Source organism: Cupressus sempervirens, chromosome 10 (assembly GCF_028749045.1).
Source record: "Cupressus sempervirens isolate cs-2001-9-10 chromosome 10, ASM2874904v1, whole genome shotgun sequence".
Lineage (NCBI taxonomy): Eukaryota > Viridiplantae > Streptophyta > Pinopsida > Cupressales > Cupressaceae > Cupressus > Cupressus sempervirens.
In genome coordinates, this window is record NC_143127.1 from 163655086 (window position 1) to 163681026 (window position 25941).

The window sequence follows — 25941 nt, forward strand, 5'->3', positions numbered from 1 at the left end:
TAGAATATCCTAAGAAAACCCCTTCATCACTCTTAGGATTGAATTTTCTAATGAATTCGTCCCTTTTGATATAACATCAACTTCCAAAAACATTGAAATGCTTCACATTAGGAGTATGACCATAGAAAAATTCATAAGGAGTCTTACCAGTTCCTTTATTCACTTGTACATGATTCATAGTGTATATTGTAGTGATAATTGCTTCTCTCCAAAAAATCTTTGCAACATCACCTTCAATCAACATTGTTTTAGAAGCATCTAATCCTATCACAATAGCCAACAAATTTCCAAGAAGTATATTTTCCATCCATGTCAGATCTCAAACATTTTAAATTCTTACTAGATTATTTTTCTGCTAGAGATTTAAACTATTTGAACTTATGAAATGATTTTGATTTGTCTCTCAAAAAAGTTACCCACATCTTCCTAGAGTTAGAATTTTTTCGAACTCCACAATTTTCCAGAGTTATAATTATTCTAACTCCATAATTTCTAGAGATCAAATGGAGTTTTAGATCACTCTTGTTTACTTATTTTGATATTTTTAATGGTTTAGGCCTATTTGCACACCTTGTGCACCTATGTACTTTTCTCTTCAAAACTTGTACAATTGCGCACCTATGCACCTTTGCACATGCACACCTTCTAGAGTTATTCAACTTATGCATATCTCAAAATTACAATGGACACCTTCTGGAGACAATTCATTCACCAAATCTTTAAATTGTGCACCTGCGCACCTTCAGGGAATTGTGCAAGGTGCTCAATTCATCAAAATATCAAAGTTCTCAGTTTTAAAAATAGTTTCTAGGTTTTTCTCATATGAGGTCTAGGAGCATTTTACTGTACTTATTTTTCCCTTTTTGTTGATCTATGCCCTCTATATCCCAACATTTTCATAGACTTGAATTCGTTCTATTTCTTTTATCTAAAATCCCAAGGTGCCTATTTTGAAAATGCATGTGCAATACCATGGCAATTTTTTTTGTTCTATGGATGATGAGGATGCTATGATGACCTACATAAAAGATAAACATCAATATACTAGTGTTATGGATTAAAAAATGATGCTAGCTGATTAGACTCCTAAACCCAAACTATAAAATTTCCACTCCTTGGGGCACCTTAGAGGATACCTTATTCTGATGAATGAGCTTCTGTGAGCCAAGAAAAAAGGGGGTCCCCATTTTTGAAGTTGAAAATGGGGTGTGTGTTGTGGAACTACAACATGTCCTTATAATCCTTATAGTTTTTTTTTCCTTTTGTATTTGTTCTCCCTTTTGTCATATTTTTCATTCATGTTTTTGTTAGGACATCTAGCAAAATAATGACCAACTTCATTACATTTAAAACATATCAGGGACCTTTACCTCTCATTATTCTTCTTGCTAGCATTTCTTTGATCTCTTCATCTTCTCTATCATATGAATTTGCATCACTCTCATCTTTGCTACATTTTTCTTTCTTTGAACTTCCAATAGTTAACAATGTCTTGAAAGAATTCTCAATTTCAAGTACACTATTGTCAAAGCTACTTAGGTCAAATGTAGTTAATCTACCAACCGATCCATCGAGAGTAAGGGCATTACCAGACATAGCTATGAACTCTTGAATAAAAGATACTCTAATAACATAAATAGGCAAGAAAATTCTTAATAATTACAACTTCTTCATCACTGATGACTAGTCCAATAGCTTTAATGGAACTCACAACTTCTTTGATTTAGTTACTATATTGAACAATATTTTCTCCTTCTTTCATCCTCATCTTATCATATTTTCCTCTTAGGCTTTTATCTTTGTCTCTTAATACATTTTGATCTCGACCATGTATAAGTGCAATCTTATCCCATAATTCTTTAGTAGTAGTATAGTCTTTGATATCATCAAAAACAATATCAGTAAGTGAAAAGGCAATCTCAATCATAAGGCTATTATGTTCTTTCTTTTAGTTCATATCATCAATTGTCATAGGTTGGTTTGGAGTTGTCTATAGGTTGTCTAGATAGTGCAATGCATTATCTCTAATACCTAAAATATACAATCTCATTCTATTGTTCCATAGTGTGAAGCTTTCCTTGTTAAACTTGGGTACCTCTCTCTTATACATCTTTGAATTTTTAGCTTAAGTGTCTTTAAACTTTCTCCTTCCAGCACTCAACTCTAGTACCAATTGTTAGCTAACTGGGGACTAAATCGGTTATACATAGGTTCTCAAAATACTTTTCACAAACTTAAACCCTTATACTTTTAGACCATTAGCTTGATAAACATACTAGACATGGTAAACTGATAAATGCTCTTCATTAAACTGTCATCTTCTTTGACTTCATTTATCAAATAACAAAGTTAAATATCTATGTATATACTCGTTGCAACATTAAATAGTAAACATGAAAATAACATGCAACACAATAAAAATCCACACAATTTGACACAAGTATTTAATATGGAAACCTTGTAAAGGGAAAAACCACTTGGGAATCAACAACCCATAAATTTCACTCTTCTAAAATGAGCTCTGTTAAGAGCCTTTTAAAGGTTACATGCACATCATTACATGTGACCTTGTTAGAAGATTCTCACCAAAGATCATCTAGAGCTTATCACTCCATGAAACATCTACCGAGTGGCCTACTCTAAAGGACTTATAAAATATTACAATAGAATATACCATACAAGATTTTAGTAAGTCTATTTAGGGTTTAGAGTTTATAGTCTTTACTCAGTTGACACTACACTTCTTTCACATTTCATCAGGTGCTCAGTGACAATTGTAGTAGTTCAGTTAATAATAGGAATCTTCTTTCACTGACCAAACATAGTTTTTTTCTCAATATTTATAACTTTCTTACAGATGATTTCAACACTAAATCAATTCATGTGAAACAATCAAATAGACATTTTACCATCTTAGTCCAACTCATTAAAGTGTCCATTGAATATATAACACTTATCATCACTTACATCATTATACTTTCTTCAAATCCTCTTCATCAATCAAATGATATGGCACTCTATTGATTTAGCATAATGTCTCACCAATTAAAGCTTGACATTAATGACAATATAATAATTGATTTGACTCTTTCACATACATTAAAAATATTATCAGTTGGGTCTAACAATTTCATAAATGAATATATATCACAAATCCATAATTATAGCATCTAAATCATCACACTTTTGATAGACTAATCAAATCATTCATTATTTATCACTAACTATTCAACTTGGTTTCTCTGTCAAACTTAAATCCATCATAACTCTCAATCAACATGTTCTTAGCCTAAGCTATGGTAAACAATGTATCAAGTGACATCCCTTAGTTATCCATAGCTACCAGACATCTCAGTTTCTACTGCACACCCTCTTTCAAGAAGATTCACACTCTATGTGCACTAGAACATTTCTACCCAATAAATAGGTAAGTGGACATAGTACTTTTTGTATTTCATCTACTTTGACCTATTTTTGTAGTCATAATTGATATTATCCTTGAGTGATTTTGTATCTTATTTTTTTGAGTCTAGTATAGCTTCAAAATTTCTTGTGTAATCATCAAAACCAAAATTCCACTTTGGTCCATTTTGATGAGTGACAATTGCCCATGCACCAAATATTAAGTGCCAAAATCCTCTATTTCAGAGGGTTTCTTTATTTGAGTATTTTTTTTTTTGGGGGGGAGGGGGTGTCTTGAGTTGTTGTGTTTCTCTTTTTATCTTGTTTTCTTTCATTTTGCATCATGTGTTCTCCTAAATTTCTACTTTTAGCTATATATAATTATGTTGCTTGGAAAATTGATACATGGAGTAAGATAATGGAAAATGGATAAATTGATTGTTTTGATGGAACTATTAATGAACCATCTCATCCTTATGATCTAAAGTAAAATAAAAAGGTTTTTAGAATTTTGAGGCAATGTTAGAAAAGAGATTGTCTTTCAGATTGATGGTTCTAACATAGTCAAATAATCTTGGGAAAGGCCTCGCAATTTATATGGTTAAGTTGAAAAATATAGGGTTTTAAAAAAAAAATTGATAGAGATCTCATCCTTTTGGATCCCAAAGACTTTGATACATAAAATCCAAGACTATATATCCAAATCCATTGAAGTTAGAGCCAAACTTAAGCATTATGTCGTGGACAAATTAGATGAGAACTTGATTAAATATTTGTTGCATCTTCTTCCTTGTGAGTATATATCATTTATTTTTAGCTTCAATACCTACAAGTTGACTAAGGGTCCTTCATTTGATTCCTTAACAAATATGTTGATGGTAGAACACACAAAATTTATGATCATGGGGATTCTCAAGTCTCTAAAGTCTAAAGCATTGGTGGCTAATAAATGGAATTAAGGAAAAGAGTCACGGATTCTCAAGTCTTTAAAGTCTAAAGCATTGGTGGCTAATAAATGGAATTAAGGAAAAGGGTCTAACAAGAAGCAAAAACCATAGAAACAAAAGGTGCAACAAGATAAAGAACACTCAACCTTCTCACCACAAGAAAACTCCAACAAAAAGGGGAAATCATCCAAGAGGGAGTTTCTTACTTGTGCATATTGCAAGAATAATGGAGATGAATAACATCATTGTTACAAGAAGGAAATAGATGAATTCAAAAATATTCTTAAAAAGAATCAAATAAGTCTACCTTCAATAATGACTATTTCATCATCTTCTTTACATTATAATTTTCATAAAGGAAATGATCACATGGGAAAAGGCCAAACCTTAGTACTTCAAGTCATGATTTAGGGATGGCTTGTAGATTCATAAGCATCTCATCAAATGGAATAGTAATAGTCTATGTTTTCATCATTTTATGCTTGTCATAATCCATCTATTTTGATGGAAAATCATACTTACATGAATTTGATTAAGAAAGGAACCATTGATAAGGGGAAGAAAACATTTAAATATGTCTTGAGTTTACCTCACTTGAGTTATAATCTTCTTTCCATCTATCAACTCGCTAATGGGGAAACTGTTGGAAATCTGATTGAAAAGATTATTATTGAAGATCAAAGAGGGAGATTGTTGTTAAAAGAATGTTTTCAATCATTTTTTTTTCATTGATGTCAAACCTGCTATTTGAAGGAATGACATTTTCTTATAAGATTGAAGTACTATCACTTAGTTTATTGATGAAGAGGATTTGATCGACAAGATGTGACAAGAGTACCTAAGGAAAAGGTTGAGTTATGATGTTGTAATGAAGTGCAAGGATCAGTTAAGACAATGGTTAAATGATGTATGGATAAAATACTCAAAGATACAGAGGTTGGTCACACTTATAAACATTGGAGGAAGAAGTTGTAACAAGATTGACTACAAAACTTAAACTAAGTTCATTAGTGGGTGTCGAGAAAGCTAGTTGAAGCCGAGAAAATTCTCATTTGGAGCCGAGTAATAAGAAATTCTAGTGTGTGTCGAGTGATCTTTAGGTGTCGAGTGAAGTTCACGTGCTAAGCATAAGAAAATCTTAGTTGGTGCCGAGTGAACTTCAGGTGTCGAGCATCAGTAAAAACATAGTAGGTGTCGAGTAACACAGTATGTGTCGAGCAACAGTATTTCAATAGTGCCGAGCTGCTGCATTATTTTAAAATTCACCAAATTTGAGCCAAAAAAGTGGTTACCTTAAATTTTGTGAACTAGATGAAGGATAAGGATGATGAGTTGGTGGCACAGAATTCTATGTAAACCATTTTTGGGTGAATTCAAAAGGATTATTCAAGAAGTTTCTAGAGGAAACAAAATATAGGTTAGATACAATGAATCCTACCTAATCCATACAAATTGAAATTAAAGAATGGAAGAATTGAACAAGAAAAGGAAATCCAAGACTTCTATTTAAGGAGTCATAGACCAAGAAGCAAATGTTGCTGATATTGCTGCTGTTGAAGTGCCAAATTGCGAAGTGGTTAGAAGGGTGTCGAGGAGAAGACATCTAGGTGAAGAAAGAGCATAGAGGCTCTACTTCTACAAGTGGTCAAGAAGAGATGATTGCACTGGTACATTGAGCATGGAGACTCAAGAAGACTAAGCTTGAAAGGAGGGCAAGTTGTCAAGAGTTGCAAAGACTAAAAGCCAGGCGATGGTATGAGCTGAGAAGTGATTTGAGATCTGCAAGTCAAGTTGTATGTTGTAATCAAGTCAAAGATTTTCTAATACTCTCTAGCAATTGTATTAGATATGGAAATCCTATGGACTTAGGTTAGTTTGATAGCCATTTGTAAATCCTTTAACAGGGTGGCATTCCAAGTGAATGTTCTAAATTCCTCTAACAAGGCCCACTTCTAACAAGATGGCTAAATCCTCTAACAAGGTCACATTTAATAGTGCGTTGTAAGCCTTTAACAGGGCAGGCCTTTCATAGGGCATCACTTCAAAAGAGTGAGAATTGAGTAGCATGTTACTGGTGGTTTTTCCCAAATTGGGTTTCCACATAATTCATTGTGTTATGTGTTGATCTTTTATGTGTTATGCTTGCATGATTGATTTACAGTAACTTGCCAATTAGAAAATTTAATGCTTGAATGAATGAATGGTTGAATGGGCTCACTACATGTAGTAGAAAAAAAAGTTTGAATAGGACATTTGGACCTTGAATAAATGATTCACACCCCCCCCTCTCAATTATTCTAAAACATTTCTAACATTTGGTATCAGAGCCATTTGCTAATTTAGTTTCAAGGAACTAGAAGTAGGAAGATCAAGACGTCCAAAAGAGAAGTTCCCAAGATCAACAAAGATAACTTTGTTGCATGGAAGAGTCTAATGAAATTGTACCTTGGATCAATAGGTGACTATGTACAAACCTCAATTGGAACAGAACATGTAAATCCAGCTGGACCTCTTATTGCAGATGATTTGAGCAAAAGGAAGGAGCACAATCAAGCAATGCTGGAGATTGCCTTTGCACTTAGCTATGCAGAATATGATGACATTAAAGATTGTGACACTACATTCAAGATGTGGAAAGCCCTAATAGATATCTATGGAGGAGATCAGAATGTCCAGAGAGAAAAGAGAGAAAGCCTAAGAGGAAAGTTTGATGATATGAAAATGGAGGAAGGAGAAAATGTTGCTCAATATGCTGCTAGAATAAAAGAAGTGGTAAGTGCAATAAGAAGTCTAGGTGGTCAATTGGAAGAAGAATTTGTCATCAGAAAATACTTAAGAACTCTACTCCCTATCTATGCCATTAGAGTTTCAGCCATCCAAGAACTAAGGTGTGTACAAGGAAATACACTAACCTTTGAAGGAATTGTGGGAAGACTTGCTATATTTGAGTTATCCAATTTTGATAACTATAGACCTGAGACCCTTGAATCTGCTTTCAAGGCCAAGATGACAATAAAAGACACTAAGGAGGAGACATCAAACAAGAAGAGAAGAAAAGGAAAACATGCATCTAGTGATAACAATGTAGATGAGGAAGATGTGGAACAGTTAGAAGCACTACTAGCTAGGAGATTCCATAGAGGCAAAGGAAAATTCAAAGGTAAGATCCCTATCATATGTTTCAATTGCAATGAAGTAGGTCATATTGCTACAAGGTGTACACAAAAGAAGAATTACAAAGAAGGAAACAAGTACAAGAATAAGAGAGAAGATGATAGCAAGGACTACAAGAAAAAAGGCAAAAGATGCTACATTGTTGAAGAAGATTTTGATGAGAATGATGATGAAGTAGTCTATGTGGCCATGAAGAATGAATTAGATAAAGATGAAGATGAAGCAACAACATTGGTCACCTTTGTGAACAAGAATGACAAATGGATCATAGACAATGGATGCTCACATCACATGACATGAGATAAAAGTAAGTTCATTACCTTTACTCAATATGATGGAAATAGTGTTAGATTTGGTAATGATGCTCCATGTCAAATCAAAGGAAAAGGCTCTATTACACTCATAGAGAAAATTTCATGTGATAATGCATACTATGTTGAAGGATTGAACTACAACTTGTTGAGTGTGTCATAGTTAGGAAATGTAGGTTGCAAAGTTGAATTTAATAACAAAACTGCCAAGATCTATGATACTGATGGAAATTTGATAGGAAAAGGTGAACAAACTAGGAGTAACTTGTTTTACCTAGACATGGAAGATGCAACTTTACTTGTTGTTAGACTTGATGATGCGTGGTTGTGGCATAAAAAGTTGTGTCATGTTAACTTTGATAATCTAATTAGCATCAGCAAAAAGAAGAGGGTCAGAGGGTTGCCCCAACTGAAAAAACCTGAAAACATAATGTGCAAACAATGTCAACTAGGGAAGATGACTAAGTCTAATTTCAAAAGAAAAACATACACTTCCAAAGAAGTACTAGAGTTAGTCCATACAAACTTATGTGGTCCAATAGAAGTGCAAGGCTACCTAGGAGATAGATACATAATGCTATTTGTAGATGACTATTCAAGGATGATGACTGCTATGTTTCTAAAGCAAAAATCTAATGCATTTCAAATGTTCAAGTGGTATTTGACTAGAGTTGAGAAGGAAATAGGGAAGAATCTAAAATGCCTAAGATCAAATAGAGGAGGTGACTTTACACGAAAAGAATTTGAGATATTCTACAATGACAAAGGCATCAAAAGGCAAACATTAGCACCAAGGACTCCACCACAGAATGGTATTGCTGAAAGAAGGAATAGATCGGTGATTAACTATGCTAGAACATTGATGATGGAGAAAAATGTTGCTCTAAAGTATTGGAGAGAAGCTGTAAGCACTACTGTTTACACCTTGACTAAAGTCCAAGTTAAGAAAGCTACAGACGAAACACTTTTTGAATTGTGGTATGGTCACTCACCTAATGTAAAACATTTCAAAGTCTTTGGTTGTAAATGCTATATTCTTAAAGACATTAGAAATGAAAAGTTTGATGTAAAAAGTGATGAAGGCATATTCCTTGGCTACTCCACTAGAAGTAAGGCAGATAAGTGTTTGACTACTAACACTAACAAAATTGTGGAGAGTGCAACTATAAATTTTGATGAGCATGCAAAAGTTCAAGTTGATGAGTCCAAGCAATCAGAGGATTATAGATCTTTTGTATACTTCTATGAAGGAATGACTATTGAAGAAAATGTTGCAAATCAAGATGAGAATCAGCAACAAGTTTCAGTATCAACCGAGTCATAGCCAATGAATGCCAAGCTACATTCAGGAGTCGAGCTGCAGAATGTAGAAAATGCACACTCTGACTCTAAAATCAATGCACATGAAAGAGATGATGAAATACCAGAAGAGAAAAATGACTTTGAAGTTGAAGGATCAAACATGGAAAGAATGATAGAACCAAGGTTAGCCAAGTATGTAAGAAGACATCACCCTGTAGATCAAATCATTGGTGACAAAGATGCAAGACCAATGACAAGGAATAGACTCAGGAATGATTCATGTTTTCTGAGCAAGGTTGAACCCGAAACAATGAAAGATGCACTACAAGATGATGACTAGTATAAAGCTATGGAAGAGGAGATAGATCAGATTTAAAAGAACAAAACATGGACCCTAGTTCCTAGACCAGCTGACAAGAATGTAATTGGTACCAAATGGGTTTTTAGAAACAAACTTGATGAGAATGGTGAGATAACTAGAAACAAAGCCAGACTAGTTTTCAAAGGCTATGAACAAGAAGAAGGATTGGATTATGGGGAAAAATGTTCCCCTATTGTAAGAATGGAAGAAGTAAGGACATTACTTGCATATGTTGCTTACAAAGATTTCAAAGTCTACCAAATGGATGTGAAGTCTGTTTTTCTGAATGGTATACTGGAAGAGGAAGTCTACATTGAACAACCAGAGGGATTTTTTGATGACAAGAAAAAGGATATGGTTTGCAAATTGAACAAAGCACTTTATGGTTTGAAGAAAGCACCTAGAGCATGGTATGAGAGATTGCACAAATATCTTCTGAAGATAGGATTTGAGAGAACAGATGATAACAACAACTTGTACATCAAAGATAAAAAAAGGTAAAGACATTTTGATATCTGACATCTTTGTTGATGATATGATATTTGGAGGAAAATATGTTTTTTGCAAAGATTTTGCTGATCAAATGAAACATGAACTTGAGATGTTAATCTTTGGAGAAATCAAATTCTTTGTTGGATTGCAAGTACATTAATTGAAGCATGGTATATTTGTGACCCAATCAAAATACATCAAGGAGATACTCAAAACATTTGGGTTAGAAGACTCAAAACCACTCAGCACACCAATGGAAAAAGGACATAAGCTATCCAAGAATGATGAGTTTACTGAAGTAAATTAGACATTGTATAGATCAATGATTGGAAAGTTGCAATACATTGTACATAGTAGGCCAAACATTGCATTAGCTATTGGAATAGTGGCAAGATTTTCTGCAAATCCAAGAGAAAATCACCTGATGGCAGTCAAGAGAATACTGAGGTACCTAAAAGGAACTAATGACTTTGGTCTATACTACAAGAGGAGTGAAAAGTTTGAGCTAAAAGCCTACACTGATGCAGATTGGGGAGGTAACATTGATGATAGAAAAAGCACCAGTGGAGGAGCACTTTTCTTGGGAAAAAGGTTAATTACATGGACCAACAAAAAGCAAAGTTGTACCTCATAGTCCACTACAGAAGTTGAATATGTTGCAACTACTATAAATTGCACCAATATTGTATGGATCAAATATTTTCTGCAAGGTATGAAGGAAGAGGTAAATGAGCCTGTGATACTTTATTGTGATAATACAAGTGCTATCAACATATCAAAGAACCCTGTAATGCATGCTAAAACTAAGCACATTGCAATCAAGTATTACTATGTAAGAGAGTTGGTGGAAGACAAACAAGTGAAGATGGAATATGTTAGCTCAAAGGAACATATTGCTGATATCTTCACAAAAGCACTACCTAAAGATGCTTTTGAGTATCTTAGAGGTAAGTTAGGGGTGATACCCCTAGCCAAGGCTACTTAAGAATAAGCAAGACTGCCCTACATCAAATGAGCTGATTGTTGAAGATCTTATACATTGATGCAGAGGATATCTACTTTAGGATTCATGCCTAAAGTAATTGAAGTATTGAAGTTCCAAATCAGTCATAAGCAAGGTGACAAAGGGCGAAATTAAAATGAACCTGCAAAAGCTACACTTGCATGATAAGATGCTAATATGTCTTTGGCATTATTGTCAAAGAGGGAGAAGTAGTGAGAAATTGATCAAATGTAGAATCCGATAAAATGAAGATAGAGGGAGAAGTAGACAGAAATGATCAACAGTTGACAGGAAAAGATGAAGAAGCTGATCAAAATAGAGTATAGCAGAAGATGAGCAATGCATAGAGAGGGAGAAAACAAAAGAAAGGATATAGAAGCTAAGAGGGAGAAGTAGAAATGAAGCAATTAGAATAGTAGAGGAAGATATAAGAACTAATTCTAAAACAATTTTCTTTTTGGCATTTGGTTGAATAGTTTAGTCTGATGGTTGATCAGTTTGGTTTGCCATCAATGCTAAAGAGAGAGATTGTTGGAAATCTGATTGAAAAGATTATTGTTGAAGATCAAAGAGGGAAATTGTTGTTAAAAGAATGTTTTCAATCTTGTCATTGATATCAAACCTACTATTTGAAGGAATGACATTTTCTTATAAGATCCAAGTACTATGACTTAGTTGATTGATGAAGAAGCTTTGATCAACAAGATGTAACAAGAGTTCCTAAGGAAAAGATTGAGTTATGATGTTGTAATGAAGTACAAGGATCAGTTAAGACAATGGTTAAATGATGTATTGATAACATACTCATAAGATACAAAGGTTGGTCACACTTAGAAACATTGGAAGAAGAAGTTGTAACAAGATTGACTACAAAGCTTAAACTAAGTTCATTAGTGGGTGCTGAGCAAGCTAGTTGAAGCTGAGCAAATTCTCAGTTGGAGTTGAGTAAAAAGAAATTCTAGTGTGTGCCGAGTGATCTTTAGGTGCTGAGTGAAGTTCAGGTGTCGAGCATTAGAAAATCTTAGTTGGTGCCGAGTGAACTAAAGGTGCCGAGCATTAGTAAAAATGTAGTAGGTGTTGAGTAACATAGTATGTGTCGAGCACCAGTATTTCAATAGTGCCAAGCTACTGCATTATTTTAAATGATGAAGATTTGCCAAATCTGAGCCAACAAAGTGGTTACCTTGAATTTTGTGAACTAGACGAAGGATAAGGACGATGAGCTGGTGGCACAAAATTCTATATAAACCATTTTTGGGTGAATTCAAAAGGATCATTCAAAAATTTTCTAGAGGAAACAAAATATGGGTTAGATACAATGAATCCTACCTAATCCATATGAATTGAAATTAAAGAATGGAAGAATTGAGCAGGAAAAGGAGCTCCAAGACTTCTATTTAAGGAGTCACAGACCAAGAAGCAAATGCTACTGATGTTGCTGCTATTGAAGTGTCAAATTGCAAAGTGGTTAGAAGGGTGTCAAAGAGAAGACATCTAGGTGAAGGAAGAGCATAGAGGCTCTAATTCTACAAGTGGTCAAGAAGAGATGATTGCACTTTTACATTAAGCATGGAGACTCAAGAAGACTGAGCTTGAAAGGAGGACAAGCTGTCAAGAGTTGTAGAGACTGAAAGCTAGGCAATGGTATGAACTGAGAAGTCATGGAGAAATTTCTACATAAAGCATGGATCATCTGCCACATGTGTACGTTCTATGTTGGGGGGCCTACTTGGCCTCTCTTCCACTACTTATCTCTTATATGAGGATGTATTATTATATATACATGATGTATGTCATAGTGGGAAGTCTTGATTACTCCATCCATCTATGCATCTTGATTTCCTTTTATCTCTCTCTTTTTTGGGGGATTGAATTGCATAATTAGTTAGAGAGAATAAAGGAAAATAAAGAAAGGACAGAAGTGATACATTTGATTAGGAGGACCAATTATACATCAAGAAATAGGAGATCTAATATCTAGCAGAGAGGTGCTAACTGAAGGATCAAGGCTGAGACATTCTAATAGTCAGTAAAAATATCTTAATTGAGTAGTCCTAGAAGGCTTTTGTAAATCCTTTAATAGGGTGCTTACTTTATTGTAAGTTAAAGTCCATTAACTCTGCACACTTTTAGTAGGGTGTTGAAATCCTTTAATAGGGTAACATTTAATAGTCTTTCTAAGCCTTTGACAGGAAAGACCTTTCACAAGGTAGATCATAATTATGATCAAACTTATTGTAACCTTAATTGGAAACACTTTAAAACTATAGTAGTAAAGATTTGTGGGTGTCATACCCATCCCATTTTTACCTTCTCATTGGAGGGTTTTTTGGTAACCAAATATCTTGTGTCATATGTGTTATTTGTTTCATGCTATGGATGAATTTTTTTAGTTTGGTATTTCAATTTACATGCAAATTATGAGATGGATGTGTGGTGAATGTTTCAATGGTTAGAGTTTTGAAGTACTGATTCACCCCCCTCTGGCCCCACCCCCCCACCTCTCAGAGTTTACTTTACCATTGTTAATTCCAGCAATTGGTATCAGAGCCTTGTTCTCTAGAAAGGAAAGCTTTGCAACTTTGAGGAAAGATCTTGGAGATGGAAGTCTACAAGTTGGGAAAGACTATTGAGCACCAAAATATTGAAATCCAGCTTGCCCTACATCAGTTGAATGAAGTAAGAGATTAGTTGAAGTGCTCATTAAAGAGAAGGAAAGAGATAGCTATTAAGGAAAATGACACACATTACCAAGAGGAAGATACTACTGAATTTTTTGCAGATGGAAACTCAAATGAGCTTGATGCAACAGTTGTAGATTTGATGGAAAAGAATGGTCACAAATCTTAAGATAGAACAAGAAGTCCAATCAGTATTGCTATGAGAGGTGATCGAGCAGGAAAAGAAAGTTGAGGAAGAAAAAGTCACATTTAAAGATGACAAAAGAACACTAACCAACAGACTGGAAGAGAAGACATCAAAAGTACAAAGGATTTCTAACATGTAACTAGATACAATGAATCAACTAATAATTGCTAATCATGAATTGAATGGAAAAGACATTGGGATCACAATGTTGAAGTTACAAAATGAACAACTAAGGAATGAACTAAGAAGAGAAAAGGAATTTGCTGAAAGTATCAACAAACCCAATGAAGCCATCAAATACTTTGAGAAACTGATGAGATCTCCTAGATCTAACAATGATACTACCGGATTGGGATACACAGTACTGAGGAAGGATAATCATCTAAAAGTAGTAAAAAAAGAAACAAAAAAGGTAAGAACTATAAACCCACTTGTTATAATTGTGGAAAGTTAGGTCATACAAAAAATGTTTATAGAAGCAACAATGCAAATCAAAACCCTAAGAAGAAATTCAAGGGTTACTGTCATAAGTGCAACAAGCAAGGACATCAAGCACATGAATGCAAGACCAAGACCTCAAGCACACAAAGATTTGGAGGATATTGCTACCATTGTTAGAAATATGGACATAAAGCATATGAATGCAAATCTAATGCCAAGTGGACATCAAACAAGTAGACAAAGGGATAACAAAATGGAAAATCCTACAATTGGGATTACAATACAAGGTAGAGTTGTCACTATTGTCAAAAATATGGACATGTTCCTAAGAGTTGTATAGAACACATTTCAGAAGTGATTATAGTAGATGGTTGAGTCAAACTACATGTTTTAGTTGTTTGAAGACTAGTCACATCAACAAAAACTACCCAACAAGGTCAAAAAGCACCAAGCAATGAATTCAATAAAGGCAAAGAGAAAGTTGATGTTGAGAAAGTCAAAGTGTAGATGAATAAGACATGGAAGAAAAAGGAAGATTGTAGCACATCAAGTTCAGATGAGGTCACTTCATCCAATGGATCAAGTGATCACATCACCCCAACTAGGCAATCAAAAGGTATGTGGGATTGATATCTCAATGATATATTTTACATTAGTTCCGAGAATCCAAGCTCTAAAAAGATTATATATGCATGAATTAAGATAGTTTTGTTAATTTTCATGTTGTTGTCGAGCATGAAAAGTTTCACAGTTGCTGCCGAGTGAAAATGAGATTTCAGTTGATATCGAGCTATTAAGGGTGATAGTATTGTCCAAGCTGATTGTAGTTGCGAGTGTAATATAAATTATGTGTAATTTGAGTGAGTTGAAATTGCTATGATAGCCAAGCTTACAACTGTATAAGCACTGAACATTTATTGTCGAGTTTTAAGGGTTATATAGTTAATTTTTGACTCATTTCCATTCATTCGAGATCAAAGAGAGGACAAAGAGCATAAGGTGAATTGAGAAGAAGGATTCAAGTGTTTGTGAACTGGATTCAACTTCTACTTGTCACTAATCATCACATTCATTAGGTATTTATTGTGTGCCAAGCTACATTGTCTAAATTATCATAAACCCTAGTTATTTAAAATGGCATCTAGCTCTTACTATTGTTAGGAAGGAAGGAAAAGAAGTTTTAAATGTTCAATTAATAAATAATGATGTCAGACAACCACCCTTCCAAGCTATTCCTAAGATAACATATAAAGGAGATCCTTATGGTGCATTATTAATGATACCACCACATGTTTTGATGATACAAGATGTTAGATGTTGGTACACTTGTAAGGTTGGTAGTATTGGAGACATGGAAATTAGAGTAATGCCAAATTTGAATAAGTCAACAATGACTAAGGTCATAAACAAATATAAGGGGAGATTTACTCCAAAATTTAGAGCCTTTAATATTTTGGAGGAGGTTGTCAAACAAAGCACCCAGATATGGAAAGTCATCTATGGGTTGATAGTAGTAAAGGCAACTGAACAAGAACCTAAGGAGGTTGGAGAAGAAAAAGATGATCAAGAGGTAGTAGAGACTACTAAGGATGTATTTTTCAAGGATGGACATGAGGAAGGCATAGAAAAGGAAGCAGATGAAGAGGCTACAACTGAAGAAGAGAAACAACAAGATCATAATGTACCTAAGGTACATATGTCGAGTGCCAGTCCCCCTCATTTGGACCAAGCAAGTCAACATGACACAATAAAGATAAAGGATGTTTTTGATATAAACATAGTTCATAATATCAATCCTTTGACAGAGGAAGACTTGAAAATGATATTATAGGATTCTACTTTAGTTGTAAAATTATGCACTAATCCTGTATTGGTGAGCACAACTAAGATTGACAAAGTATCTGTAGGGGAAAAGAAAACTGACACATCTAGTGTGTCCTCTACATCTATAGAGACAAAAGGTACATAATGACTACATGGTATCACCACTGACACACATGTTTCATCCCATTGTGGTATATCAAGTGAATGATACGGTGACATTAGATGACATCACATTAGTGTTGAATGCTTAAATGCACGTAACTTTGACAGTTGAGCAGGACATGACACAAGTCCACATAGGTTAGGAATTTAGTCCTGCACCTATCTCACATGTACAAGGTGAAGTTTTGATAGAAGAGAAGGAAGCAAATAGGACTGGAGAGTCACTTTTGACTATGAAACTAGAGGAACATATAACTATTCATCTTTACATCTCCCATTCCTCGTTAAACTCTTCATAGGCCAAGTGTAGATGCTACACCATTACAATCATCAAGGCCTAGTCCTAATAAATCTAATATTGGAGAAGGCATATCTTATGGAGATGTCAACTTAGATGAGGTGATTTATCTTCCAAATTTTGATCTTACGACAATCACCATAGAAGAAATGAGCATATTGCAGGAAGCTCTAGCAAGAAAGAAGCACCAAGAGTTACTCAAAAGGGAGCATAAGCAAAGGCAAGTTCTACATGACATCAAAGAAATATGTGTTTATGCATTTAGCCTCCTAGTGCCTAATGAGGAAAAACCTATTATTGAGCAACTGGTGAATATAGTTGATAAGATTAGTGATGCAAACCTGGATACAAATACTAAACTTCTAGAATGGTTTGAGAAAAAGTTTCAAACAAAAGGTTGATGAAAAGATTTCTAGTGCCATTACACTATGACAGGTTGACTTAGCAACCAAGATGGAAGATGGGAAAAAGGTGTTGGAGAATATCTTTTCTCTATACACAAAGCTTTGTGATGTGAATATATTCACACAAGAAGTACAGAGGGCTATTGACTAGCTGCAAGGAGATCTAAAGACTACAAGCAATATTCTTAAGTTGTCTCCTGGTCAAAGCTAGACTCATTTTCAAAGATTGTTATCCACTCAAGGTCAGCTAGTTGTATTACATGCACAAGATGCAAACATTTAGGCTACCTTGATAAGCATTCAATCCATGTTGACCCCACACATGGAGGTGTTGCACAAGGAACTAGCCTTCGCTGAAACATTGATGAAAAAAGATTCTCATATTTCCACTCATGCTGGCTTAGTAGACCTTGTTGCTAGCTAGATATCCAATTTCAATCTCTATACATAGCATGCAACAATTGGGATGTATCACTCATGATTATAATGGAGGTCCATAAAACATTTTTCGACAAACACACTATTAGTGTACCACCCATGACATAAGTGTCAAAAATGGGGGATATTGAAGAAAATGGGAATTGAAAAGGGGAATTGAGACAAAAAGGAGAGAATACACAAAGGGGAAATAAATACAGAAATAGAGGAAGCCATTGGCTCAACAAATTTACTCAATAGGAGTATCATATTTAGATACAACACATAACACTTAGTTCAAGGGGAGTTGTGAAGTTTTGAGGTATGACTGATAAGTCATTAGTTTTTGCAAAATTTTGACATTTTGAAATTTTGGATGCGAGCCGAGTAAAGAATATAAATTATTTGAGTTATGCTCATAAGTTAAGGTTATATATGCATTGCAAAGTGTTTTTTCCACTCATGTCAAAGAGGAAGATTGTTGATCTCATTTTGGTTTTGACATATGAGTGACAATACATTTAAGTCATTACTTAACAGTACTTAGTGCATGTCGAACAAGTAGTGTATGCCAAGCATAAGATGTCAGATAATGCATGCTGAACAAATAGTTAGTGCCGAGTCACTCCAGTGACGAGCAAGCTAATACATGCCGAGGGATTCAAATGCCGGGTGAACAATGGATGCCGAGTCATTCAGAGGTTATGTTACAACATTGAAGATATAGTGGATGCCGAGCATCAGAGGCTTCAAGTGTCAAGTAAACAGTTTTGGACATGGTTGTTTGTAATGGCACAAACTCCTATGTAAATCATTTTTTGGATGACTTAAGGATTGTTTTTCTAGAAGATAAGAATGAATCTACTTTGAGGATTCCTATGCAGTACATGCAACCAATCAGATAAAGTGATGAAGTAAGCAACAAAATGGGTGAATCACAGTCACTGATTCCTAACTAACCTTAGGTCACCTAAGTCTTCTTAAGGAGGGAAAACCCTAAAAGAATTCATGTGTGAACAAAGAGGTTTACATACATAGATAAAGCATTCATGGTGACTAAAGAGATGTGAAAGGATTGAATTGCAGAATCAATTAGAGAGAACAAATGAAAGAAGAGAGAGGACAAAAGTGATACATCTGATCAGAAGGATCAAGTATACATTAGAAAAGAGAAGATATGATATCTATAGAGAGGTGCTAACTGAAGGATTAACGCTGAGACATTCTAACAGGCGAATTAGTAAAAATCTCTTAACCAAGTAGTCCTAGTAGGCTTTTGTAATCCCTTTAACAGGGTGCTTACTTTATTGTAAGTTGAAGTCCTTAACCAGGCACACTTTTAGCATGGTGTTGAAATCCTTTAATAGGGTAAGATTTAACAGTCTTTGTAAGCCTTTAATAGGGAAGACCTTTCATAGGGTAGATCATAGTTTATGATCAAACTTATTGTAACCTTAATTAGCTACACTATACAACTGCAGTAGTGAAGATTTGTGGGTGTCATCCCCACTCCAGTTTTACCTTCTCATTGGAAGGTTTCTAGGTAACCAAATATCTTGTGTCATATGTGTTATTTGTTTCATTCTATGGATGAATATATTTAGTTTGGTATTTCAGTTTACGTGCAAATTGTGAGATGAATGTGTGGTGAATGTTTTAATGGTTAGAGTTTTGAAGTACTGATTCACCCCCACTCTCAGAGTTTACTTTCCCATTGTTAATTCCAATAGTTAACAACATCAATAAAATAATACCATAACTTCAAATGCTAAACTAGTATTTACAATAGTGCAATCAAGGATTAATAGGGAAAAAATGTGTCGCTTGTTAGTAGTGTACACTATTTATCATTTCATTCTAACACTACAATATTGAAGAATTCATTGAAACATTAGCTAAATGTTCACACTCAAGTGAAATTACAAAAGAACTCTAAGTCTACATACAAAGATATACACATATAATAGTGTTGTTTTTGAATCATGATTTTAGTTATATAACTAGCTATAACCTATATGCTCTAACAACAAGATGTATAAGTCAAATTCATACATGCATGTCTAACTACGAGTCAAGAATCTGACCTAAACTATTAAAATTGACCATAAATTGAAAAAATACTTTGATACTAATCCGTCCACTCTACTTTCAAAATATTGTCATTTCAGAGCTCTATTTATTAATTTTCATTCTCGGTCATAAAAATCCATTTCTCTTTCTTATTTCCTTTTAAATGAATGAATTGGAGAATTTTAATGACATCTATGAGATTGAGTGATCTAAGGGACCAAGAGAGACACAATTAACACATTTTCAAAATCCTTTAGACTCTTTTTTTATTATGTTATTTGTTTTTGTTTTGTCAAACCTTACTTCCTCAAATAGCTCATTCAAACTGCCCAACTTCAAGTTTTTGTTTTTGAACATGGATATCATTGTATGATGTGCACCCTATGATGATGTACCATTCAATTTGAACCACTTCTTTGTTACAAAAAATACAAAATTTTACTCTCTAACCTTCTTGGAGATGCTTCATCTACCTATTTTTGATGAGGATTGGTTCTCAACTACATGATTATGCTTTTAGCCTTTCCCTTTATTGCAACCCTCAAGCAACCTTTATTATCGCCCTTCCATTTGTAATTGAACTCTTTGACATAATAAGCTTTTTTCAATCAATCAATTTTATCCATATGATAATATGTATCTCTTCATTAATATTAAATTATTTACAAATTATTATCCTAACTTTCCATCTATCTGATTTACTTGATCCAATTCATCTTCTCCTACAATGATACCTCCGCATCCATATTGAACTAGAATTACTCATCCATATTTTTAACATCTTTATATAGTCTTTTGCTAATTATTTGACATGTTACTTCTCAAGTCTTACAACTAATGAAGACAATCAAACCCAAACGATTTAACTCCGCCATGGCACTACGTACACTGATTAGTATTTTTTGGTTCATAGAAATCATTTTCTACATGCGTTTTTATTAGTTCCGGAATTAATGTTTTCGTTGAACCCTCTTTCGTCCCTAATTTATTTATTTTTGGCTTGGACAATGTCATAGTATAATGTTTCCGGACTAAAGATTTAAAAAAATAAATATGATGTGGTTATTGCTAATTTGTGATTGGACGAAACGGAATTAGCGGGGTTTTCAGGGATTTTCAAATTTTAAAATTGGAATAAATTTTCTCGGCGGGCATTAAAAGGCATAGATCATCGCCATTACGAAAGGATAGAAATGCAGTTGTGGCATGTCAGAAACCATGAAACAATTAATTGTTCCGTAAAAGCCAACAACTGTAGGATATAGCATATATTTTTTCGTTGTAAGAAAAGGCGGTTTAAGTTTTCTGCAGATATTTGGGTTTTCGAAAACTTTCCTTTTGCTGAAAACTGTGTTTTCCCTCCGCATTGAAATCCTGTACGCGAAATATCAGAAGAGAGAACAACGGTAAGAGATTTGCCTCTACGTCTCAATGGATTCGCTCCAAGCGAAGGCGTTCTCCGCTGTCTTGATTATTATGAAATTCCGTCTTTGTTCCTAATATATTTTGTAGAAGTATTTACCGCTAGTTTCTGTCAATATTTCTCCTTCTGCTCTGGACGGTGCTGCTCTTTTCATTTGTGACGAGCTGCGAAAAAGCAAATGCGTCGCCTACAGAGAAGCCTTCTGCTGCCGAATTGCTGAATTTCCCCTATCCGCCATTAGCGATCAGTACTTCCGCTATTCCTCTCTTTTTACGCATATTTTCCTTTCGTATAGCTTTGAATTGAACCATCATGAGTTTTTATCCTTGATTTGGATTGGAACGATTTTGTCAAATTTTTTTGCTTCATCGAACATTCTATTTGGACTGTTTTGCCATCAGATTAAGTGGTTTTTAGAAGTCGCTTAGTTTAGAGCAGATAAAGTAGGCCAGAGCAGATATTGCACAACTGTTTGAGCTAACACAGAAGGCAGTTGACAAACTGTTTTTGCTCCAATGAAACGGAAGGCAGGGACTCAGGCTCGACCAGAGCCCTTGTTATTGTTTTGGAAATAATGCAATAAATATTACAAATGGATTGTGAAAAGGTTACAAACCGCTCACAAATCTTTAATATAATTTATCCCAATAACTCCGACTCAAAACTCCATCTATCCAGTTCATTTTCACGGAGCTGTGTTTCCATGCTTCAATAATAACAATCATGAAATGTCATTGCCATCTACTGGTCATCTCAATCTCACAGCATTCCGGTGGAGGCGGCCCTGCACATTCTGCTTGCTACACACAACCACCCTCGAGACTACCTATATTCAACAATCGCAAACCTGTATTCTCAAGAACACGAATTCACAAGGCAAAAATGTCCAATCTTTCATCGCTCAAAGGCGATTTGCATTTGCAGCACGCAAAGGTGTTCATAATAAGCTTATTTGCATGTATGTCAAGGGCGGAAGTTTGGTGGATGCTCGAAAAGTCTTCGATCACATGAAAGAACGAGAAAGCGTCGCATGGAATACGATTATTTCAGCTTACAGAAGAAATGGGTACCCCCACGAGGCACTCACTCTGTTTCACCAAATGCAACGAACAGGTTTCCCACCCGATCAGTTTACATTTGCCAGCGTACTCCCAGCCTGTGCCAAAATGGGAGCTTTGGAACAGGGCACGGACATCCATCGAAGTATAATTGATAGTGGATTTGTGGCAGATGTTATAGTTGGAAATGCTCTGGTAGACATGTATGCAAAATGCGGATGTGTAAACAAGGCAAGTGAACTGTTTGACAGAATGCCTCAAAAAAATGTGTTCTCATGGAATGCAATGATTGCAGGATATGCGCAAAATGGATTTGTTGAAAGGGCTTTAGAAACTTTCAAGCAAATGCAATTGACAGGTGTAGAGCCAAATACCACAACCTTTGTCTGCATACTTCCTGCCTGTGCCAAAAAAGGAGCTTTGGAACAGGGTATGAACATCCATCAAAGCATAAAGGATAAAGAAATTTCGTCAGATGTTGTGCTTGCAACTGTCCTGATTGATATGTATGCAAAATGTGGAAGCATAGATAAGGCACGTGAATTGTTTGACAAAATGCCTCGAAGAAATGTGATCTCATGGACTGCTATGATTGCAGGTTATGTTCAAAATGGACTTGTTGAAAGGGCTTTAGAAACTTTCAACCAGATGCAATTGGCTGGTATAGAGCCAAATTCCACAACCTTTGCCAGCATCCTCCCTGCTTGCGCCAAAATGGGAGCTTTGGAACAGGGTATGAACATCCATCAAAGTATAAAGGACAGAAGAATTTTGTCAAATGTTGTTGTTGCAACAGCCTTGGTAGACATGTACGCAAAATGTGGAAACGTAGACATCGCATGTGAACTTTTTAATGGAATGGCTAAAAGAAACGTGGTCTCATGGAATGTCATGATTTCAGGATATGCACAAAATGGACTTGTTGAAAAGTCTTTAGAAACTTTCAAGGAAATGCAATTGGCTGGTGTAAAGCCAAATTCCACAACCTTTGCCGTCATCCTCCCTGTCTGTGTCAAAATGGGAGCTTTACAACAGGGTATGGGAATCCATCAAAGCATAAAGGATATAGGATTCTTATCAGATATAGTAGTTGCAACTGCTTTGGTTGACATGTATGCGAAATGTGGATACATAGATAAAGCATATGAACTGTTCAACAAAATTGCTCAAAAAGATGCTGTTTCATGGAATGTGATGGTTGCAGGATATGCACAAAATGGATTTGTTGAGAAGGCTTTAGAAACTTTCAAGCAAATGCAACTGGCAGGTGTGTCACCAAATTCCGCAACCTTTGCTAGCATCCTCTCTACCTGTGCCAAAATTGGAGCTTTGGAAGAGGGAATGAGCATCCATCAAAATATAATAGAGGGGGGGATTTTGCCAGATATCATAGTTGGAAATGCTTTGGTAGACTTGTATGCAAAATGTGCAAGAATAGACAAGGCACGTGACTTGTTTGACCGAATGCCTCAAAAAGATGTCATCTCATGGAACGCAATGATTGCAGGATATATGCAAAATGGAATTATTGACGAGGCTTTAGAAACATTCAAGCAAACTCAATTGGCCGACGTAAAGCCAAATTCCACAACCTTTGCCAACATCCTCCCTGCCTGTGCCAAACTGGGAGCTTTGAAACACGGTATGGAGATTCATCAAAGCATAATGGGAGGGGGATTCTTGTCAGATATTATAGTTGGAAATGCTCTGGTAGACATGTATGCAAAATGTGGAAGCCTAGGCAAGGCACATGAACTTCTTGATAGAATGCCTATAAGAGATGTCATCTCATGGACTGCAATGGTTACAGGATATGCACAAAATGGATTTGTTGAAAGGGCTTTAGAAACTTTCAAGCAAATGCAATTGGCAGGTGTAAAGCCAAATTCAACGACCTTTGCCAGCATCCTCCCTTCCTGCGCCAAAATGGGAGCTTTGGAACAGGGTATGAACATCCATCAAAGCATAATGGTTGGGGGATTTTTGTCAGACATTGTGGTTGGAAATGCTCTAGTGGACATGTATGCAAAATGTGGAAGTATAGATAAGGCGAGAGAGCTCTTTGACAGAATGCCTGAAAGAGATGTCATCTCATGGAATGCAATGATTGCAGGATATGCACAAAATGGACTATGCAAGGATGCCCTCAAAACCTTTGAATTAATGAAGCACTTTGGAATATATCCTGACATTGTAAGCTTTGCTTGTGTTCTATGTGCATGCAGCCATGCAGGTTTGGTGGATAAGGGTTGTACATACTTCAATCACATGAGTAACCCTTATAGCATTACACCTACAGTTGATCATTATGTGTGCATGGTTGACCTTCTTTCCCGTGCAGGCTATCTTGAGAACACCCTAAACTTTATTATTAAAATGCCAATCCAACCTGTGGCGGTTGTATGGATGTGTTTTCTTGGTGCGTGTAGATCACATATGAATACAGGCTTAGGAGAGTATACAGCGGCTCTGCTTTTAGATTTGGATCCTAAAAATGCCGCAACTTATGTTCTTCTCTCAAACATCTATGCAGAAGTGGGAAGGTGGGCTGAGGCTCAAATGGTAAGGAGATTGATGAATGATAGAGGAATCAGAAAAAGCCCTGGATGTAGCTGGATTGAAGGCCATAAAACGGTACACGCTTTTTCTGTTGGAGACAGATCACATCCACAGACACAGGAGATTTATGCAAAATTGGAGAAGTTGGATTGGGAGATGAAGGCAGCAGGCTATTTTCCACATTCAAGACATTTACTTAACGATGTGGAAGTGGAGGAAAAAGAAATATTTGTCTGCCACCATAGTGAAAAGTTGGCAATTTCGTTTGGTTTGTTAAACATGCCCCTTGGAACAACTATTAGAGTTGTTAAGAACCTTCGAGTATGTGCTGATTGCCACACTGCAACAAAATTTATCTCCAAAATTGTTGGAAGAGAAATTGTTGTTAGAGATGCAACCCGTTTCCATCATTTTAAACAGGGACAATGCTCTTGTAGAGATTACTGGTGATGTCAAATGGAGCAATCTAGAAACAGGCTAGCACAACAATGATGCGCACTGTATCAGATCTGTAGTGATAATGAGCGATGAATGAAGAAGGTTTAGTTTTCCATTTCTTAGATTTTGTTTTGTGTTGTTTTATTTGAGAACTTGACATCATACGCCATACTGTTGGCTTTGAGCAATGAGATACATAAAATGCAATATAAATCTCTCATCTAAATTATTGCTGTATCCATCAACGATCTGTTTAATAACAATATAGATGTTTCTTTGAATTGCTTCACAAAATCTGCATATATATAAAAAACTGGAGGATGTTGAGAATAGATGAAAAACAAAATGTGACGAACACTTTAACTGAATAGAAAGATGCTTGACTGGCAAGAAATCGGCGAGAAGCTTACAATTACCCTTCCTATTTTGTGTAGTTCTGTTGCTTGAATTAGTTGTATATTTTTTGCTCAGGGTAGTACAATCATTTGAGATTATATTACACATTCCATTCCATATTTAGTGGGTAATTTTTTATAAGTGCATTTAGATTTTATCTCATTTATGGATAGATTTTTTTAACGTTGCTTTACCTCCCTTTGTTTGATTAGATAATTAATAGATTGTTTGTAAGTCGGTTTAATTTCAATCTGGTTTTTACTAATTTATATAGAAAGTTTAAAAAATAGACCATTTTAAATCTGTTTGATTTTTATTAATGTATATTTAATGTAACAAAAATTGAAGTTAACACAAGTCATATAGATCAATCACATTGTTGTATAAAGAGATTATATCGATGTCAACTTTTGATACCCTTGTAATTATTTAATCATTGACCTTCATCAAGCCATGCTTTCAGGTTTTCAACTTGATAGGATTTGATTACCAATACTAATCAACCCACATTTTCCTGCTTGTGGTGGGCATCCAAGTAATAATATAGCCTGTACGATGCTTTGATGGCATATGAAATATTATTCTTTGGTT

At 35.2% G+C, this 25941-nt stretch overlaps 1 pseudogene across 1 annotated transcript in view; it reads left to right on the top strand.

The window, feature by feature from the left end:
• LOC149533108 (pentatricopeptide repeat-containing protein At4g13650 pseudogene) overlaps positions 1–25076 on the top strand; it is a 41430-nt pseudogene extending 16354 nt beyond the window's left edge. The window contains exon 2 of the transcript XR_016357433.1: positions 22189–25076. The product of XR_016357433.1 is annotated as a pentatricopeptide repeat-containing protein At4g13650 pseudogene (transcript). The remainder of the gene's footprint in view (positions 1–22188) is intronic.
• The last annotated feature ends 865 nt before the right edge of the window (positions 25077–25941 follow it).